Source organism: Pteropus alecto, unplaced genomic scaffold (assembly GCF_000325575.1).
Source record: "Pteropus alecto unplaced genomic scaffold, ASM32557v1 scaffold12, whole genome shotgun sequence".
NCBI classification, from domain to species: Eukaryota; Metazoa; Chordata; class Mammalia; order Chiroptera; family Pteropodidae; genus Pteropus; species Pteropus alecto.
In genome coordinates this window covers 59,132-82,907 of record NW_006432669.1, presented here as the reverse complement: position 1 = coordinate 82,907, position 23,776 = coordinate 59,132, and the positions used below count along the sequence as shown (strand labels likewise).

The 23,776-nt window shown below is 33.6% G+C and overlaps 1 pseudogene; it reads right to left on the bottom strand.

Annotated features, from left to right (window-relative positions):
• Nucleotides 1-1,030: 1,030 nt before the first annotated feature.
• On the bottom strand, nt 1,031-1,146 carry LOC112476228 (annotated as a pseudogene).
• Between the last annotated feature and the right edge of the window lie 22,630 nt (nt 1,147-23,776).

Below are 23,776 nucleotides of genomic sequence, written 5' to 3'. Positions count from 1 at the left end.
TAAAATGTTGTGCAGTTAACATCCTGGCCTTTTCTCTAGAGTGTGCTTTCCTGACAATGAATCTCTTAATGTTGACATTTTCTTTTTCCATCTGGAAAGATTATGAATTTTCAAAATTATAGACTCCTGTTTCCTTTTTGATTAAGGAACATTTATCTCTGTCCTTTCTCATTTTACTATAAGCATCAAGAAGAAATCAGTTATCACCTTCAACAACTCTCTTGGAAATCTCCTTAGCTATATAACAAACTTATTATCACTTAAACATTCTGATTTTCACATAACTGCAGGAGATAATTTTGCTAAGCTTTGTGCCACTATGTAACAAGGACTCCCAATTCCTTCAGTTTCCAGTAATCTATTCTTCACTTCTTTTTGAATCCTCAACTGCAACTTCCTCTAAGTCTAAATTTCTACTAAAAATCTGTTTAAAGCAATTTGGGGGTTTCTATCATGATCCTCAAAATTCTTCCGGCCTTAGTCCATTGTTCAGTTCCAAAATCACTGACATTTTTAGATCTTTGTTGCCATAGCATTTCATTTCTGGTACTAAGGTCTATTAGTAGTTTTTTGTTGCTGCATAACAAATTATTACAAACTTAGGAACTTAAAGCAACACGTTTATTTTCTCGCAATTTCCATAGATCAGGGTTCCAGATATGTCTTAGCTGGGTCGTCTGCTTCAACTCTCACAACATATAAGTCAAAGATGTCTTTAGCCTTTGGGCTCTGATTGCTCAGAATTTTTAAACTACAAAAGTTTCTGGCGCTCTATAGTTTATATTTGAAATAAATGAATTCATTTGGAGTCACCGTCGTTATGATGTTACAATATTAGCTAGACCTCTTGATCAAAATGACTTGGTGTTAAAGCAAAAAGCTCTTCAAAATTGACCTTAGAGAATGTGTATTTCGTATCATGATTTAATAAAGTTTATTCTTGAGTCACAATCATTTTGAAAGTTGTGGTTTCTGTCTGATTTTTTATTTATCTATTTTTATTTTTTAAGTTATTATTTATTATTATTTATTCCTACAGCACCTGGTCTTCCTAGGTGGTGTCCCATCCAAGTACTAACCAGGCCCGACCCTGCTTAGCTTCTGAGATCAGACATCGGGCTTGTTCAGGGTGGCATGGCCATAGACCATGGACCCTGCGTGGCTCCACTGGGACGTGAACCCAAGACCTTCTGTGTGTAAAGCAGACATGCTAACTGCTACACTATGGAACCATGTCTTTCTGTCTGATTTCTTAAATGGATCAGCATATTCTCTGGGATAACAATGTAAGATATAGCAGGATAGAAACCAGGATGATAGTTCTGATTAAAAAGTCTAAAACTATATGTTTGGATTTTCTGTATATATTCAACTTATTATTTATCCCTGTTTGTAATGAGAAACAAAAAATAAATGCATATTCTAAATCAATATCTATATACTTTATGCCAGGAACTGTATTGATTTCTCCAGTAAAGTTACTGGAACCAGATAAAATTGATACCAACATCTGGATAATTTTTTTTATTTTGTACTATTATTTTTCATACCTTTTTTGGTTTTTCAATGGTCAAACAGGCAACTTAAATGTGGATACAGTAAGAATCATCACATTTCTCAATTTACCAGCAGTAGTCTCAGCAATTATTCCAAGAGATGTAGTACTGCTTTTATTGTACCATCTTGGCTGAGCATTCATATAGAGCACTTTCATACCCATCTCACCATAATAATAATTTTATATTCTTCCCAACCTCTCTATGAGGTTTGGTGACAAGTAGAGAGATTCTGCCAGTAAATAACTATATCCATCCCCTACTACACTTTCTTGGATTGGATAAATAACCAGAGGATTCATCCATGGTTCTACTAAAGCCTTGTGGGACTAGCTTGGATCAACTTGTCACTAGACTATATTAACTCATGGCTTGTGGTATTTAGGGTCTTTGAGGATAAGCATGAAAGAAGAGTCAATATTGAGTAACTCCAGGGATGTCTGGGGATTTTCTTTCACCAGCTTAGTAATGTAGTATCTCCATTTTGGAAAGTCTTAGGTAAAGATTCATAGCTTAATCCTGTAGCTATATTGCAGGATGCTTCCTTAAAGGGACTTAGCCTCTTTCTTTAGCATGAGGTCTGTGAACTGACGTACGCCTGGACATAAGACAGAAGTGTATTAATCCCCATGCTATTAGCTATACTTGTTCTGAACAGAAAATCTAGAATTTCTACCTACATATGTCAAGCAGAACCATGTTTTGCTGTCCATTTATTTTTTAAGGATCCTAGATCCATTAGTCATTGTCATAAATCTGTGTGTCAAAACAGTCTAGTTCCCATGGAATCCTTTTAGCTTATTTTATTATTTGCTTCTACCTTGTCTATGATATTTAAGTAATGCCATCCAACTCTATCATTTGATATTCCATTTTTTTCCCATTGAAATCATGAAATGTGGTTCTATTAAGCATACCTTTTCACCTTCTTTCTCACTGTATTTCTGACCTACAGTGGAGAACCCCAGAGATTTCTTTAGTGATGTTGGTACTCCCTGAAGTATATATTTCTGACTTTTTAAATGAAGGGCATGGCTTCTCTTACTCACAGAAAGTATAGTTTATGAATAGTTGAGCAAATTCTTTATAATAAACACATCCAATATTCTCATTTCTGGGAACTTTCAGATACCTTTCTCTCTAGCATGACATGAAACTTCTGGCATTAAGACCTCATTAACCAAAGGCTACAATTGCATCCAGACCTCAATTATCAAACCAAGTTAACTATCAATGTCAAGGATGGGCCTATAGATAATGTGAGATACAGATTTGGGAGGATGTTGCCTACAAGGACAAAGACATCCAAGGAAACACTGAGGTTCAGAGTTCTTGGCCTCATTCGAGAATGTACGCATGTAACAATTGCATGTCTCAAGTTCCTGCTGCTACTTCAACCGTATATTAGTGTAAGAGACCTATTGGAATTAAGCATTTAATTGGTATTTCAAAGTCTATAATCTTCCCAATCAGATCCTAGATTTTGTCTTCATATGAAAGACAATAGATTCCTTTATAGTTGTCATTGAAGCATTCTATTTTCAACACATATTCTTAATTACATGTTAATAGATTTTAACTTCTGTTTGTACTTATATGTGATCTCTAGGACTAACCCAAAAAGCAGTGTGATGGAATAATTTTTATAATCACTAATGTTACCACAATCATTAGATGCCACAGCCATGTGAAATTCCGAAGCCTGGCCCTCTACGTGTACGTCATGCCTTCTACCTATACTTTATGCCATGCTGCCACCAGAGATAAGGATAGTTTCCTAGAGGTTGCCATTAAAAAGTACCAGAAATTGGGTGGCATAAAATAACAAATGTATTCTCTCAGTGAGGGAGGCTAGAAGTCTGAAACCAAGCATCACTCCAATCTCTGTCTTTGTCTTCATGTAACCATCTTCCCTGTATGTTTTTCTGTCTCTGTGTCCCTTCTCTTCTAATAAGGACACTAGTCATATTGGATATAGGGCCCACTCTACTTCAGTATGACCTCATCTTAACTAATTACACCTATAAAGACCCTTCATCAAAATTAGGTCACATCTGGGGTTCTGGAAGTGACATAAATTTGGAGAGACACTCTTCAGCCCAGTACAGTTGTATAGAGTATGCACTTGAGAAAGGTTTTGTCCTCCAATGTAAGTGAAACAACTAGCTTGAGTTGACCTAGAAATGATAGAACTAGGAAATCAATATGTCGATTCCACTCATTTCCTTCTATCTAAATCTCCTGCCAGGCTCCCGATTGGCCAATACCAGCTGGAATCTAGAAGACTTGAAACACATATTGCTCAACCTCTTGGCCAACCTCTTAGCAAAAAATATCTAACACACTCCTAAAGGGACCTGTGGAAATTTAAATAAGCTCACTGGGTTTCCAAACAGAATATTATGAAAAGTGGACCAAAAATTAAGTATTGGTGGAATGGAATTATGAAAACAGGAAGATATAACCTAAACTTTATAAGAAAAGCAATAGAAGTTATTCTTGATAGAATTTGTCAGATTTTACTCTGGAGTTTCATCTGCTTTTTAACTTCTCAAGAAGCAGAAATTGTTGGGTACTTGAGATAAATAAAAAAGAATTGAGAGAAAACTATTTAATTTAGATATTTTAAAAATCTAATCCTATGAAAAGTCAGTAAGATTATATGCTAAGCTAAAAAAAAGAAATTTTCTAAAGATGCCTAGAAGTAGAGAAGTAAATCTCTCCGTAGGAATGATAGAAACCAGATATTCAAAAACTGATGGTGAGTATATCTTCATGAGGTGTCTTTTAAGAATTACAATTGATGTGGTTTGAAAAAAAACTAACCTTCTATTGTCCAAAGCGAATAAGCTTTTTTTTTATGCAAATAATCATTGAACCAATTATTTTAAAAAAGAAAATAGCACATCTAGATTAAGATAATGTAAATGCAACATACTCTAATGTACCATCTCTCTATGCCACATTAAAATATTAAGAATATGTAACCATGAAACACATTAGCATTGAAAACTTAGGCTAACAATCATCAGTTCATTAGTGTCTGTAGACAATGTCTATTAGGGGCAAGATTTAGTGTCATCTTTTTGCATACTTCAGCCCCTGACCTAGGACACTAATTTAGAAAAAGGTAAGCTATGGTTTTGCTCATTCCAGCTCTCCTATACTAAAAGACACGTTTCTGTATCAACCAGACACTCTGTACAGGAACGCTTTCTTAAGTAGCCATTGACCAGTTCTCATTTCATGATTCCCTTCCTTTCTACATGCATTCAGACACTACCCGTATCATGATTATGAATAAAAGAGAACAGATGTTAAAACTCAGCATTCTCATGTAGAATCATCTCACTTAAAGCACTACAGCTGGGAGAGACACAGGAAGGGAGGTAATTGATGTATGGGTGTGTGTATGTGTGTGTGTGTGTGTGTGTGTATGCACGTATGTGTATGTTTATTCTAATGCTATGCAACTGATCAAAGGAAAGATATATTATCAAGGACATAAAATATCTCTCCCTTTGTTAGAAACTATAAAATATCCTTAGTTTAAACATAAATGTTTATAAGGAAATAAACCAGAACAACTATAAAGGTCACTGGAATGCATAATTATAGGTTATTTTTCATTTCTCTGTTACAAAATTCTGGACTTTCTAAATAGTCTATGCTATGTCTATATGAACTTTACAATTAAGAGAAATAAAGTACACTTAAAAATAAAGAAATGGACAGGAAAATAGAAAAGCAAAAAAGAAAAGTAAGAAAAGGATAAAGAAAAACCTCTTGTCTGAATGATAGTACCTTAGTACCAATTTTTGTAGCAGTGGCTGAAAAGACCATTGAATGCAGAATAATCTTTATCATATGGATTATGATTCTTGAGTTTGTGCCTTAAAACAATATTAAAAACTGTGCCACTGTTTGTATCTTAATTTCTCATGTTTTGCTCATAATATAGTAACTGGACATTCACTACTGCCTGGGGCATAGTTTTCCAGTACCACACCATGGCGTTTTTTAGCTTGTAGATTTTTGTGGGGGATTTTGGCCAACCTAATATAAAGTTCTTATTTGTAATTCAGTTGTTTCATTCATACTTCAAGATCTAGCTCAATCATTTGAAATTTATGCTCTTAGGTAATATCTCTCTTTTTTTAATCACTATTAAACTTACTTCATTTTTAAATGTAGATTTTTTAGTACATTGATTATCTTTATGTTAAATTCTATTTTTTCAACATGCTCTGATAAAAATTAAATTTGGCAATGTATTTGCATCCAGACCAACCATAGGCAATATAATTTTGTTTCTTTAACAGTGAAGAGCCAATAAAAATGTTATCTCTCTAACAAATAAAATCATACTAGATTGATACATAGATACATAGGTATAGAAATATGTTAGTTAAAAAAATGACAAGGAGCTCATTGCATCAGTCTGCAATGAGCTCCTTGTCATTTTTTTTAACTAACATAACTGATCTATTTATAGCATAGCTAAAATGACAAAATTCAGTTTTTCATTGCAAAGATATTTTTATGGTCTCAGCAAAACGGGTACATTTTAAATTTTATGTCGTTATTAGTATTGAGGTGATATTCACATCTTGGGAAACTAAACATACAAATGAAATTCTCCTTTGTTCTCTATTATCTATCTTACTATCCAGAATTAAGTTGCCAATAATGAACACTGAATCTATGATCATGACCACAAGGAATAAAGATCATACATATTTAAATTTAATTTCAACTCTTGCCTATTGGCTAAACGTTTTGTTTACTACACATTTGTGGTCACTAAGTTATAAGTATTATCTAAATTTCTCTTCTGTATGTAACTATGGAGGCATTAACCAGTACTTGAGTATTTGTGTATCAGTAAAAGTACTCCTTCAAAAATTTTCAGTATATACTGTGGAACATACACTTCAATAACTAAGTTTTTAAATTTCTAAAATGCTTATAAATATCAGATCATCAGATATCAAACTCTTCACACTGTAATAATATTAGAAATTGTAACTGCTTAGTAAGTGCTTGAATCTTTTTTTCTACTTGAACTACTTATCACACATTTCTTTAAGAGATAAGATACATATAAATATGAATAAGGCTTTAATGATAGATTGGAAGTAAAAGATAGGTTAATGGAATTTTCAAATCTGAAATCAAGATTTATAATGTAACTGAGTGAATAGATAGTGGTGATTTCATTCATTAATATTTTTAGTCAAGTTTTTTTTTTTTTCCCCCCTGAAATATTCTATTCCCAACTCTCCCTATCCGGCAAATTCCTTTGAGATCTTCATATATATTCTCATCTTTATGGTTTTCCCTGATATTCCCATGTGTAATGAGGTGTTTCTTCCTATGAATTCCAGACTATATTAGATGTAGTTCTACACTATGGTGTCCATAAACTTGATTATTTATTTGTGTGTCATATTTTACATAGAAATAAATGACTGTATCTTAGTCATAGTTGACTCTTCAACGTCTACCATTGTACCTATCATGTGAAAGTTAAGGGTCATAGGAATGGGAAAGTGGGAATGATGAAAAAATCCCAAGTGTATATGAGTGAAGATAAAAGGAGGTAAGTTGTCATGATACATTGTGAGGGAAGGAGCACTATTAATCATAGATAGGACACCTATGGTTTTCTATTTTAATGCACTGAATAATATAATGTTGAAGCTCTAGAAGTTGCAGGATTTGAGCAAAATTAGATGGAAGCAAGAAAAAGGAAATTTGACATAGTTGACTAAGAGTTGAATTGTAACTAAATACAGCCACAGAGAATGCCTCTAGGATTTCAAATATAAATGAACACACAAATTCCAAGAAGTACATGGAAACAATTCATCTTTTGGAAAAGTGACTGTTATAGGCTGGCTTCAGAGTTGCATTAAAAGGCAAAGATATTAAAAGACCTTTAAGAGAGATTTGGCCTAGGACAGGGACATTTACCTCTTGTTTGGAGGCAGAAAGAAGGGCTACATGAACAGGAACTCCAAATATGAGGCTGGGTTCATTACTGAGCTTTACAAAGGAGGCGACTTCAGCTGTCTATTAAAGGAAGAAATGTGGCACTTGTGCTGGAAATGTAGGGTTCTTAAATATATTACAAGATTTATGTGATGGTCCTTCCTTACCATTCCCTGGAATCCCAAATTGTCACTATGTGGGACTTGACTTATTAGAAGGTACTCAGTGAGTGTTTATTGATTTGAATTGAATTGGCACATAGTTTGTATGTTAGTGTTTTGTTTTATTTACACAGCTTCAGCCTTGGTAATAGTATCTAATTTAATGTAATCAGGTATCAAAGTAAAATATTTCCTATGGAAAATACTAACTAAACAGTTCAAGAATCTGACTACATGCATAAGGAATAAATTAACTAGGACAATATCTGGCACATAGGTACTCATAAAAGCTAGATCCCTGCCTTTTTGTCTTTGTTTCCCTAACAAAAGCACATAGAAAACAACCAACATGCTAAAATACTTCAATAAATATTGAAATGGAATATAGGATATCTGCCGATATCCTATATCAATTACCTATATCAATATAAATAAAATTTTTTGGAGACTCATGGGGATGTAAAGTATAGTACAGGGAATATTGTCAATGTTGTTGTAATAACCATGTATGGTGTCAGATGGATACTAAATTTATTGAGGTGGTCACTTCATAAGTTTTATAAATGTCTAATAACTGTGTTGTACACCTGAAACTGATATAATATTCTATGTCAACTGTAATTGAAAAGTATTAAAAAATATTTGGAGACAAATAATCCTTACAAAATTTGAAGTTTTATAAACTTCATTTTATATATATATATATATATATACACATATATATATATATGTAGATCATATATACATAGAAAATGAAATGATCCCTGATGTAATAAAATGTTAATAAAAATTTCTAAATATATTGTTAAAGGATAGACTGTTGCAACATTTTCTACATTTGCCATTAAAAATTATTAGAATTCTGGGTGGCCAGTACCATAATTGACCTGTCAAAAAAATTGATGCTTACTCTCCCATGAGTTCTCAGGATCATTTACTCACTCATAAAAAATAAGTTGATTTTCTTTGTTGACTTGAGACCATATCTTTATTGCTTTGGTAACTTTGCTTTAGTAACAGGAATTACTAAATTTGTTAAGTCATTTAAAGCTGTTTATTTGACTCTTTGATTTTTCTTTATAAAAAGATATCAAATTAACATCTCACAAGTATTCTAATTGAGAAAGATATCGTAAAACAAATTTTTATTGTTACCCCATAGGTATAGTTTAATAGATAATGAAAATTAATGGCATGTTTAATGATATTGTGCTTATGATGAACATGCCCATTATTATAAATTCAAGCACAGTTGAAGGAAATAGTTCAGTATAGGTATAGTGACAAACAGAATGTGGGGATGTTAAAGTATAAATGACACCTCAAAGTCACCCAATTAAATTCTTGTCACAGATCAGTGCATTGCATCCTTTAGAGATGAAGTGAGATGTATTAATTTTCAAACTTAGTAAGGTATATAGTCAGCCTATACCACAGGATACCACACTATCAATACAGCTTATTACTATCATTGAGCCCCAATTATCTCAACTATAAAAATAAGATAAAGAATCATAAAGTCTTACTTAAAAAGATGAAATGAAATAATGTCATAAGCACTCAATAAATAATTGTTGTTGCTGATGTTATCACCTGTTCCAAATTAATATTATCATTGTCTCCCAAACTCAACTAGGAAATGTTAACAATAATAAACCATAATATGAATTTAAGAGCAATCTAGCTTTATAACATTTATCATCAATTGATTAAATGAAGGTAATCAAAACAAGTCTTATAAATGTATTTTCACTAAAAGCTACCATAAGTATAACTACCTTTTGTAGTATGATAAAAATGAGACACTAAAGTTACAGTTCCTTATCTATATAACAAATTGGTATGCAAGATGAAACCAAAGTTATGATTTTTACCACAATTCTCTGACTTTTCAACTAATCAAGTACTTCTATTTATCTCAATGATGGGAGTAAGCAAAAAACGTTAAATATTCACTTTAGTATAAAAAATTATTTTTTCTTTTGCTAATTTAATTTTTCATATAATAAATACTTATAGGAAGGACAATGAGAAGGAGAATACAAAACCAAATTTATTATGCCACAATAATGGATTAAAACTTTAAAAACTCCTCAAGGGATGAGAATCAATATTGGAAACGATCATTTCAGTTGGTCATTTCTATACGTAACATTTACTCATAAAGGATTACTCAGTCTAAATCATCTGGAAATTGTAAAATTCAAGAAGTTGTATTTTCATGACACCAATCTTGAAAGATGAAAATGATTTAATAGAAATGCCAATTACCTTCTGCTCATTTTGGTCAGACTGGCAGTGGATCTCTTTCTAGACCAAAAATGCTCAAAATGCTACAACAGAGGTAGTGGAAATCCCTGTGTCCAACAGGGTGATGTTATCAGCAAATCTAGGAAAAGTCAATAAATATGAGGGGAAGGGGAGAAAATTAAAAAGTTTTAAAAGATGGATAGTGATAGAATTGGGATAGAAAGAACAAAGAGATGAGAATAAAATAGATGACCAAGATGTTGAGCAACCAACTCAATTATATCCAGAATTTCTCTTCTCCTTGGCTTTTATTAGTGGTGCAATTTCTCTTTCCAAATTCATTTAAAAGTAGAAATGGAAAGACTATGAGAAATATCACCATTACTAAGATCTTGTTAGTCTAGATTTAATTTCTTGCCATTTTACTGTCAAATTTTAATTGAGCTCAAAGGTTTGAAAATGTGTTATATTTGTATAAGCAAAATCACTTTGAAGAAATGCCACCCTTTCTTAATTGCTTGCTAATTTTACTTTATAAGTATTGATAAATGAACCAATTAGGGTCCTGGCAGAAAGAATTTGGCACACCGAAATAGAAGAATTTAAGTGTATGGTATATGACACAGAAACTATTTGTAAAGATATGGGTGGAGTTAAAAACCTCAATAAGGTATAGTAAAGTACCCAACAGATAGCAACCGCAAGGAGCCGTTACCACCATAGGCCTTAATGGGCAACAGAGGTAGTTACCCAGCAAGTGGTCAAGTGGCACTATTGTATGGGACATTATGACAATAGATAGGCATTTTGTAAGTCCACAAATGGTGCTGGCAAACCACAGAGGAAAGAAAGAAAATTCCATATAGAGAATATATGCCTCTTCCTGCAAGAATTGATATTTGTCTATCCTCCCATCCTCTGCCTATGAAAGATGGGGTCAAACATAAGCAATCTGTCTATTGGTCACTAGCACCTCTAGAGAATGATCTCGTATTAAGGCTTTGGCATAAGCCTCTACCGTTGGCAGGTGGGGCATTTAACAATGTTAGAAATCAGGTCAGACTTAATAAGGAGAAATCCATGTGTTTAAATCAAGGCATAGCCTCCATCCATGTTAATTATTGCACTTTGTACCTAGTAGACTTATTGAATAAGCATTGGAGTGGCTAGAAGAAAGGTATTCTGACATTTATAAAATAGGTCATCTTGTCCACATGATTGCTGAAACCCATCTCTGTGGCAGATGGACATTTACATTGGATGTGAATATCTTGACATTCTATGTTTTTTCCAGGATGGTCATCAACATCTCTCTCATGAGGTAGTCATAAATATTTGTAATGGTTATTTTTATATATCAACTTGACTGGACTAAGGGATACCCAGATACCTGGTTAAACATTATTTCTGAGAGTGTCTGTGAGAGTGCTCTGGGAGAGATTAGCATCTGATTTAGTAGACTGAGTAAAGAGATCAGCACTCACAAATGTGACCAGGTATCATCCGATCTGTCGAGGGCCTGAATGAAACAAAAGGGTAAGGGATGGGTAAATAATTCTCTCTCATCTTGAGCTGGGATGTAGATCTTTTCCTGTCCTAGGAAATTAAAGCTTCTGATTCTTAGGTTCTTGGAATCTAGAACTTATACCAACAGACACACACACACACATATACACACTTCTCCTACTTGTAGACACCAGATCATGGGACTTCTCAATCTCCATAACCATGTGAGCCAATCTCTATAATAAATCTCTTATCTACCTCTATCTCTATTTCTATATCTATATTTTATTGGTTCTGTAATGGATTACAGTAATGTTACATTCTGTGGGTAATCAAGATCCCTCTGGAATTTGTTGTGACAAAGAAAATGAGATTTAACATAGCCTTGAAGCAATGTGAAATACTGTTGTTTTTTTGTGTGTAAAGGGAAACACGTTCTGAATACCTTTGTTGATATATATGGGTGGGGGAGCATTTTCTATACTAGGTATCCCAGGTGCCAGGATCTTTATTGGTTTATTTCAGGGGGAAAAAAGAAAAACTGAATCTAACATCACAGCTGCAATTAGCATCACTGTGTGATTATCTTTATAAAAATCTGGTCATTCTTCAGGTGAGTTGAATGAGAATGTTGCAAGACTCTCCAGCCTTCATCTTTCAAATCTTTTAAGGTGGTATGTATGTATATATACATATATATACATACATACATATATATATATATATATGTATGTATGTATGTATATATATCTCCTTCCGGTATTGTGCTGCTTTTTAAATACTTTGCAAGAGAGAAAACAATCTCAGGTGCTTCTACTTGGCCTTTCCTATCATAACAACCCTCACAACATGGGACAGGAAGCCAATGTGGGATTTCTGCCAGTTATCCCTCATGCCTATCTAGACCCTATATGCATTCTAGGAATGAGAACATAATCACAGAATGTATTCACAGTCCCACTGGACCAACTGTAAAACAGACTTTGCCCAGGACTCATCTCTTGATTTTCATGAGCATTTGCTATGACTGATCACAGCAGCATTGGGAATCAGCATTAACTCAAAATGTTATATATTAAGCTCTGAAAACTCTAGATATTTTACTTTCATAAATGCATAACTACCCTGGTAAATATCTACAGATTCTTCTGGGAAAATGTTGGGTGAAGACTCATAGTATACCATAATTTTCTTCATATAATTCTATCTTCTACCTTAATGCCCCTCCTCCCCCCAGTATGTGAACTGCCTTAGTTCTAAGATCTGAGAAAGAGGTTGTGAACCCCAACTATAGCAAAATGAATTAGGATATTTTTCCATTAGACTTAAAATAATGTGCATGTATGCAAACAATACTTATTATTCACAGATCTCATATTTGTAAATTCACCAACACACTAAAATTTATTTGTAACCGCAAAATCAATACTTGCTGGTTCTGTCATATGTGATCATGTACATAGTGAGGAAAATTTTGAGAAACCTGAGGTCCATGTTCCCAGCTGAGTCTGAACAAGGTAGTGCTCTACCTTCTTGTTTCAGCTCTTATATGTAAACAAATGTCCTTTTTAAAGTACATTTAATATCATGTTTTCCACATTTCTATGCTTTTTTGTTAGTGACTTCACTGTTTGAAATGTCTCCCAAGCATAGAGCTGAAATGTTACATAGCATGCTTGCACAATGAGGCTGTAATATGCCTTCTCGAGAAAATACATGTGTTGGGTAAGTTCATACATGTACGAATTATAGTGCTGATAGCCGTGAGTTCAATGGTAATAAATCAGTATATAGTAAATAAAGTGTCTTTAAACAGAAACATACATAAAGCAAGGTTATGTATTGATAAGTTGATGAAAACGTTGGTGAATGGAGGCTTGCAGGAACCTAACCCTGTATTTCCCTGTGAAGCAATGGTGCAGTGTTTCCTAACTCAGTGTTCTAGTGACTTTATAGAATATAACTACCACAAATAATGAGTACAATGAGAATTAGCTGTGCATAAACATATAGGTATTAAGAAACACCTTAGTAATCTGCTTATCAATTTCATTCCTAAAGACACTGTGATCAATTAGCCATTGTGGTAGATACTTATTTGTGGTAGATACTTACGTGTGAAACATTCTAATTATCCATCCCAGGTAGGTTATTGTGGTAACTATGCTCACCTTATCCCTCAGAATTAACTAATACATTTGGCCTCTCTATTCTGGAATCTTATTATTCCCAGTGAAATCAGAGACCGAATTTCATTTCATCAACCTGCACCAACATCCCTGAACTACAGAGAACAGCCTCTACAGAGGTTTCAAGGATGCTAATGTGCTTTAATCAATGCATTTCTCAATACCTTGGTGAAGAGAGTCATCTGGGCCTTCCCAGATGATACATTTAGGGGATAGAGAGCATCTTGCACGTAATTGATTCATTTAAACCTACCAAGTTCTTGGAGTCTTCCAGCTCTTTTCTCTGCCACATGACAAGAAAGTTCCAGCATTTTAATCTCATTTTTTATAGATCCTTGTTAAGTCTTAACTTTTTAGTGCTACCAGTAAGCATTAATGCCTCTCCTGGGTCTTTCTGTGTAAGTGCACCAATTTCATTAATTCAGCCTGATCAAGCATTACATTTTATTTTCCTTAGTCTAACATCTTTACAATTCATTCATATATATGCTCCCCAGATTCCTGGGGATATAAATTGGTAGGGTTCTGCAAGTTTTTCAGTGTACAGTGTATCTCTTTGCATGCCAGACCTTGTGTGTTACTATCTGAATTACATTGGGTCTAACTCTTATGTATGGAGAGACAATGTATTGAGGGATGGAGGATAAGGGGAGCCTGTGGAGTATGGGCATACTATTATGAATTAAGTGTCTCAGATAAAATTACCAAAAGGCAATTATGCAACTGAAATCCTGGTTCATTCATATGTGGTGTAAAGAGAGAAGGGTTGCTTCCCTCAGCAAAGGAGGTTCATTGAACTCTGTGACTTCTTCAGTTTCATGTATGGTTGTCAACATATGCATTTACCATATCTCAGGATCTCGCTGCTTCTACATCAACCCTTGAAGTTTGACATAAGAGGCATGTCAAACTTCAAGGGTTGAATATTTAAATGATATTTCAACTCTATAAGGCCCCAGGTTTTATCTTCTGTAATGTATATTATCCTATGACTGCAGGAGATCAGAGACTCCTTCAAAGCTATCATAACGGATTTAGGAAAAATATATTTTCTATTGTTTTCTCTCTGCAGGAGATCAGAGACTCCTTCAAAACTGCTATAATGGATTTTTAAAATATATGCATTCCATTTGTTTTTCTTCTGAGTTGGACAACAGAAGCTTTCAATGTATCTTTCTCCCTGTGTATAATTGCTCACATTTTCAACATCAGCTCTGGTGTAGCATTTTTCGTAATCAGTTAGTAATAGCCATTTGACTTCCCAGCACCTTGCTCTCTACCTGCATTTCATCCATGCCACCACTGGTGGTAATTTTCATGGTCATAATACCTCCTCAAGGTACAGACTTCCAATACCCCATTTCCCTTTAGCAAGATAATACCACAAACCTACTTTAAAGGTCTGTTTTTTGGGGACAGCTTCCTTAACCAGTTACTGTACAAGTCAGATACGAAGAAAGTGAGGGCACACTTAAATGGAGTAATTTGGGGAAGTATAATAAAGCGACTATTCATAAATGTGTGAGCAGTAAGCGAAGATGAAGTGTTCTGAGATAGCAACACAGGGTGGGTTTATTGCTACTACGCTAGATGAAGCAAGTAGACAATAGGTACTGCAGACCAAAAGACCTACCTGTATCAGAGGGCCATGCAACATGAGCCATGACTTTCAATAGTAGCACACAGCTAATCATCAGTGACAGAAGCAGGAAGGAGATAGGAAATACCAACCCAGACTCAAATCTTCTACTTTTAAAACCCAGACTTAAAACTCCTCCCACTATTTATTCATTAATCAGAGAAACATGGTAGATGTTGGAAAGCAATGAAGTCAATTGATGTAGTCAAAAATGTTTAGGCTCCTGAGGCACAGAGCATAATAAAGACTACTAACACACACACACACACACACACACAATACTTTCATTTACTCAATTTAAGTTGAATAAATTATACCTGGGACAGACTGCTGTTTTGACAGAGACCAAAATGAATTACGAACAACTTTTGCCCTACATTGCAATGAAGGAATACAGAATAAATATGCGCATCAAAGCAAAGCATATAAAAGTTGATATGCATGTATAAAGAAAAAAATAATTAATTTTGGGTGAAAAGTAGGAAGACTTCATAGAGTTGGCTCTAAAAGGATTTATAGGAATTCACTATGTGGAGGACCAAAGAAGAGGCCATTGTACACAGAGGAAATAGCACGGATAAAGGTAGGGAGGTGTAAAATGTGTGACAGGGAATAGTGGGTAGTTCGATGTGGTGAAATTTTAAAATATGTAAATGGGAATAACTGGGAATACGATTGAAATAGGCCAATATCTTCTTAAGAAGTTTCTTTAAAAAATATATTAAGGAGCTTAAATTTTACCTTTCAGGCAATAAGAAAACAGTGAAGTTTACTAAGCAACATCTGTGTCTGGGAATTTTATTTAGACTTTCTCTGAAATGTTACTTTTACTAAATCTCAGTGCCTACCTTTGGAATCTGTAAGCTAAGCAACTGGATGCTACACAAAAATTACATCAACTACATCTTGAAGGACAATTTTTTGACATTGAATGCATACATAATAATTTAGCCCAGGTTTTTTCACATTTACTGATAACTCTTTCACCTGAGAGATTGATTCTAAGAAACCAAGAATCAGGAAAGTCAAGTTATTGTGTTAACATTGTCTAGAAATATTTCCTTAATGCCAAAGTAAATCTGTCTATCATTTGATCCATTGAAAAGAACTTACATATTACCACATTGTTATTGCTTCTTGCTTAGTGATAAAAAAAAAAAAGAGGTATTTTGTGAATATATTGGCAACAAAAAACTCCATGTCATATGATTGCCTTGCAGACTGTTCTCATTTTCTTTTATTTTTTAGAAAAATAATGTAGTAAACTGACATTATTGGCAAATATAAAAGTCAAGAGATTCTATTCAGATTACATCTCTAGTATAATAATTCTTCTGCCAAATACACTACATAATATCATGTCATGAGAAAATTTTTCCATTTTTCTTTACAGAGAGTGAATAGTCATTGTTTCAATTTTAGAATTAAAAAACCTAACATATACATAATGACTTGCATATTTCACTTAAAATTACAAAGATGAATGCTTAAAAAAGACTATTAACTGCAAAATTACCTTAAGGAGGGAGAAACAACAAGTAAACAATGACAATACAGCTATAGATTTAAAACAAAGTGATATTAAGGAAATATTAGATCTAGATGACAGATATTAGGCAAAATATTTATTATACTAGTAAATGTAAATGGTGAAGCCTCACATAATAAAAAAAGATACTATCGCATTGAAAAACAAAGCATCTATATACTACCTATGAGACATTTAAAAATAGTAACTTTAATCCTCTAAAAGCCAATGAGGTAGGTACTGTTATTATCAATATTTCATAGATAAGGGAACTGGAGCAGAGATAGTAAGTGAAATACACAACTAATAAGTGGTGAATTAAAGTAACGTGACTCTAGAATTTGTTTTTTTTAACTACCGTGCTATATTTAACCCCTCTCCAAAAAAGTCTAGAAATTAACAGTAAATAATCAATGTTATGAACTGAATGTTATAGCCCCCAAAAATTTATATGCTAAGGCTCTAACCCCTGGTGTGTATATATTTGGGGATGGGCCTTTAAGAAAGATATTAGGTTAAATGTAGTTCTAAGGGTTGGGCCCTGATACTGTAGAATTAGTATCCTTATAAGAAATGGTACCAGAGAGCTTGCATGTTCTCTCTCTCTCTTTCTCCACACTCACCACACACATCAAGCAAAAGCCATGTGAGCACACAGAAAGAAGGCTGCCATCTACAGTCCCAGGGGAAAGACTTCACCAGATATTAACTCTGCTGACACGTTGATCTTCTACTTCCAGTCTCTCAAAGTATACAAAAATTAATTTCTGGTGTTTAAGCCACCCAGTCTGTGGTATTTTGTTTGGCACCCTTAGTAGACCAATATATTCCATGACTTGGATATTTTAAACTCTTTATAAACAGCCTTTGCATTATAAAGAAACCAAAAATGTAGACCATTTTGAAAGTAACATAATTAAAATACAGTTTGTAAAAATGAAAAAGATGCACCTTTCATGAATATATGTTCTTTTGGCAACCAAGCACATATTCAAACATCTGGTGATTGTCACCGCTCATATTTTCAGCCAAGGAGTTTCCAAGAACTTAACCTCAACTATAATCCCAGAATTGCACCTTTGTTAAGCTAAACCCAACCCTGCTATATGTTCTCTTGAACATAGCAATTGTTTCAAGGATGTCCATATGACCCATCAAAATCCCTAAGACCAAGAAAACTTTTGCTGAAACTCTCATGAAATAAAAGCAGCCATTCTTTTTTAGAGGACTTGAGTGAAGTGGATATCAGGCTAGAGTGGGTGTGACCATTTGCTCAAACTGACAGTGTAGGAAAGTTCACATACAGAGGTGAGTAGAAAAATAACAAAGAAAAACAAGATTCTCTTGGAAGATTTTGAATCTTAGTCAGACTCTCTTGAATGTAACACAACCCTTGGGACTTAATAAACAAAAAAAAACCCACTAAATTTTGCTTAAAGCCGTTTGGTTTGGGTTTTTTGTCATATTCAACCCAAAGAGCCTTGAATAATATAAAACTAAAGTAGTTTTCTATTTCAGGGAAAATTGTTTGACTTTTTGAAAAACTATTAGATCATCAAAATTTTTATTCAGCCTTGATGAAAAGTTTGGTAAAAATGGGGGGCACGTTTTTTACTAAGAGTAAGGGAAACAGTACAAAATATGTTGGAAATGCAATTTTCAAAACAAATATTACCGCTTGATAAAATGGGTGAAAATTTGAGTGAAGTTGAAATAGCCTCTCTAGCCTTGAAAAATGAATGCATATTTTTATTTAGAAGTCTAAACAATAAGCTAATATTGCTCAGTAATTATGGACAATATATGTGTAATAAAGACACAGTTAACTGAGTGTCATTTATATAGTTCTTAACCCACTGATAAAAGGTAAAGATGATCTCGAGCAATAGGTATAATTGGATCACATATGCAACCCAAAAAAAAAATGGTTTTAAATTTAGAGAAAAAAAACTTTTAAAAAATCTGAATGAAATTCACAAAGCGTTGGTTGATTCCCTAAGGAAATATTTCATAGCAAGACATCTTAATAGCTTTAAGGACATTAACTTAGACATAAAATTCTGACACAGAAAATGCTATTTCAGAACAAGATTTTAGGTGAATATTTTAAATACAGACTTTGTAAAAATAACAGTAGAAGATAAGAAAATACATTTTCATTTTCATTGCCTATTCTGTCTTTTGATAGGCTACCTATGAGAAAAGGACTTCACTAAGATATAAAAAATGTTCTTGGAATATTTTCAATGTCTATTGCTCTGTTCATCCATTATTTTCTACATAGGTATTTGCTAATTGGAGGCTTAAAGACACATGCTTAAAATTATAACAGTATAAATGAATATCCACAATTAGATTTATCTGGCATTATTCTTAGATTTACTTTATAGTCTGAAGACCATTTTCAAGATTTCTATCTTCATGTTTTTCTTTTTTTCCTTTTTTTCTTTTCTTTGTTTTTTCTTTTCTTTTTTTTTTTTTTTTGGCCTCAGGCAATCTCCATGTTAAGCAGCTCTGAGCATATAAATTTAACTGACAAGTTTTTTACATTCCCAAAAATTACTGAAAATTGAAACTGCAGATTTCTATATACATTTGCAAAGAAACTCATTTTTTATTATGAGCTGAAAAAGCTTGTCTCCTGAATGCTTGAGGCTACTCGGTCAACCAACTTGCATAATTCAAATACTTGGAAACCCACAAATAATCTAAGGCCAAACTCCAACTGCAGAAAATAGCACAGGAAAATCCTTTCTTGCATATTTCCAATACCATATGGCAAATTGCATTTTCCGCTCGTAGAGAACATTTTAATTCTGATGAATTTGTAATTATATCCAACTAATTAGCACCATTTTTTTTTTCACTATATTGCCCTTTCTTTTAAGAGGAAAGGAAATTCTCTATCTTCCCACAGTGATTATCACTTTTACTATATGTGTAATTGTTGGAGGAAAAGAAATTTAAGCAGGCACCTAATCAATATTCATGAAATGCAGATCAAAAAGGGTAGTGCCAAATCTGCTTTAGCCCATCTTAGAATCAAATCCACAAGTTGGAGAAATTTTCTTAATTGACATTTGGTTGTTTGAAGGCTCAAATCTATTTCAAAGTTAGTCCAACTTTGAGAGTTTAAATGTGTGGACAAATCTGGGTAGGAGATTTTTTTTCACTTTTACTTCTGCCCAATTTTCTAAGTTGGCCCGCAAATTTTAAGACATCCTTTAAAAACTAGTTGCTAATACTTCTGCCTGATACCTTACTGTTCTCTCAGCAAAGCCAGGGCACAGGGCCTACAGTGTGGAAAGGGCACAAGAGACAGGATGTATTTGGTTAGCCCCTGGTTCTGTCTGCTGAAACAGCAGGCAAAGTAATTCCAGTCAGTTAAGGCTCTTTGCCAGATCTTTGAAAATGCTTTGACATCACCACTGACTAGACAGTTCGTTTAATAATCTCCACTTTCCTTACCCTTTCTCCTCAGGGGAGTGTGGTCTGGACAGAGAGGAGGTTATCACTCCTTCAAGGACACGGTGTCCTCAGTTTTGTGTGCCTTCTGTCTCCTCATTAAAATTTGTTGTCAGGGAAAGACCTATTACTGTTCACTCATGTGCCATTGTGTTATTTCTTATCTTTTGTGAAGGCCTAGTCTCATGTGAGGGGTACTGAGTAAAGTACTTTAGAAAGTTATGGAGAAGTTTCCTCAGGAAAAAGCTGTTCAGACTTTTCTTGACGTCCTTGTTATCATTTATGGGCACGAGAACCTGTTAACCTGGATTAAGGTTAGCAGGGGAGGCATGTCATTATATTTATAATAACCTCAATTAAGGATTAAAATATTATGCATTCATGGTACACTATATAAGTGCCATTTTAACTACTTTAATTCTCACAGTAATCCCCATTTTATAGATGAGGAAATTTATAGGTAAAGTTATTATAAATTAATAAGTTCTATATCTAATATTGACATTAAAATGGAAAGAATATCTAAGGCACATTCAATCAAAGTTAATATGGTGGTCTGACTAACACTCAAATATCAGTAATGTATCATTTTGCCGATGCCTTTAATGTTGTGAAATAGTCCCATTTTTGTTGCAAATAACAGAGATCTTTTTTGCCTTTCTGTATTGAGCAAATTAGATTATATCTCAGCTCTAAAAATCTTTTATATTATCCCCCATTGACCTGTAGTAGCTTTCATGTTTGAGTGAGGAAACCATGGCTCAAAGAATTTAAAAGACTTGCCCAAAGTTGTGCTACTGGTAAATGTAGCAGTAGGAGTTTGTCTGCCCAACTCCAAAGCCTGTACTGTAACCACTCCCACTAATTAGCCTTATGTCCTTTCACAAAAACCCGTGTGCCTTCCCAGGTTGAAATATTGGAATTGCCAGACTCTAATAGCTTTTTAGAATTTTATTTGTTATTATTTTATTTCACTTATTTTTCTCCCAAATGAGTTAATCTGACTTTTTTTTTTTTTTTTAAATCTGAGTTCATACTCATGGAGCTAGACTCCAGTTTTAATATCTGTACAATAGTTTCTGCATCCGTCTCTTGCTGTCTGCACTGAGCAAATTGCTGTCTTTTTAAACAGCTTTTTAGCAGTACTTTGTAAAGATTTAACAATATCTTTGTCAAATGATCTATCCAAAATTTTATTTAAAAAAAAAAATTAGAATTGAATGTTTGTTGATATTTTAAAGCAGAATGGATAAAAAGAAAGCATGCCACTCACTAATAGTCACATGAAGTAAAATAAAATGTAAAAAAATGTAGATTGGTAAAGTTTGTCCCAAGTGGTAAGTCCCTTTATGAATAAGATAAACATAATAACTTTAGCGATCCTTGGCACTGATAAATTTCTTTTTCTTCCTGGGATAGTTCCACAGCCCATTGCTCATAACAAACACCCCAACTCCTCTCAAGCTCCCCATTCTAGTCCCATGCCCCACACAACCTCCAGTCCTTGTACAGACAACTGCCATTTCCACACTGTACAGAAGAATGAGCCACTCCTCACAACTCAAAAATAATTCCCTAACTTTATATGTATCCTTTCACTTATCTACCTCAGAAAAAAGAATTTCTTTCACATTTGCCAAAATATAATCTCTATTCCTATATTTTTTAAATTTTTTTATTAATGTTTATTGAGTATTTTTTATGTGTATCATGCTCACCTGGGTTCAAGCTATGCCAGTATCCTGTGCCTGACCAAAAAAAAAAAAAGTGGTTCGGAAAGAAACTGAGAGCTAGATCTTTTTTTTTGTTTGTTTTTGCCCTAAAATAATGAATGTGAAAATGTTCTGTAACTTATAAAGTGCTAAACTATTATGGCACAGCAACAGTATTATTCTTTTTCTACCCTCTCTTCCTCTCTTTTCTTCCTGCATTTATTCTTTTCTTTTTCTGTCTTTCCTTTTAGTTTTATTGCAAAAATCTTTAAACATATGCAAAAGGAGATATGATAATATAAAAGAACACTGGCAACCATCTCCACTAAGTTTCAACACTTACATGCTCATAGCCAATCTTATTTTTTCATAGCCAATCAATATTTCATCCTCGACACACTTCCCTCATTTCAGAATTGCTTTGAAGCAAATCCAGAACATCGATCATACCATTTCATTTGTGGGTGATCTAGTATTTATCTCCAAATGACAAAAACTGAAAGAAACTATGACATCACTTTCAAAAAGTTGATCATAGTATCTTGTCATCAAATATTTAGTTAGTGATCAAATTTCCCATTGTCTCTTAAACATCAGTTTTTAAACAATTTGCATATCTGATTCAGTATCCAAATAAGGTTTACACATTGAAATTGGCTAACGTGTCCTATATATCTCTTTTTAATCAATGGTTCTCTTTCATCCATTTTTTTCTTTTCCTTATGATTTATTTTTGAAGAACTATAGAGTTTGGAGTTTGCTGATTGTGTCTATAAAATATAATTTAACATGTTCTCTCCTCCATATGTGCTATAAAATAGGTAGATGTATATCAAGGCGTGATTAGATTACAGTTCACTTTTGGGGGGGAGGGGCAAGAATATTTAATAGAGAATGTGCATTCTTCATTTAGGAAGCGATTATATTTGGTGTCTCTCATATGATGTTAGAAACCATTGATGACCAATGACTAGATCTACTAAAGGTTGCAAAATAGTATTATTTAATAGTATTATTTTAATTGTATCATTCCTTTCTAAATTTATTAGTTGGAGTAAGTCTATTAAGACAAATGTTCCTAACTACTACTTGGTTTCCAAGTGATATAGTTCACCAGTTATTAAATTAATTAGCTATATCTCTGGGCCCACCAAGTAGATTTTCTTTTGGAAGGGAGGAAGTCAGGTTTATTAAGGTGTAATTTACACAGAGTGAAGTTTACCCCTTAAAACATACAGTTCTATTAGTTGTGACAAATACATATAATTTTGTAATTGCTTCTACAGTGAAAATATAGAACAATTTTATTATCCCCAGAATTCCCTTGTGCTGCTTTATAATCAGCATCTTCCCATCCCCAGCCCTGGCAACAACTGATTTGTTTTATAACCACATATTTTTGCCTTTCCCAGGATGCCATTTAAATGGAATCTTATACTATATAGCATTATGATTCTGACTTCTTTCACTTGCCATATTCATTTGAGAGTCATCCATGTTTTTGAGTACCAGATTATTCTTTGTTTGTTTGTTTGTTTTTGTTGAGTAGCATTCTAGTATATGGATATACCACAGTTTATCATTCACCAATGGAAGGAACTTGAGTTGTTTCCAGTTTGGGGTGGTTATAAATAAAGCTGCCATAAACATTTATGTGAAAGTTTTTAGATAAATGTAATTTTTCATTTTTCTTGGTTAAATACCTAAGCATGAGATGGCAGAGGTTTATAGTAAATATATGCTTAACTTTACAAGAAACTGCCAAACTCTTTTCTA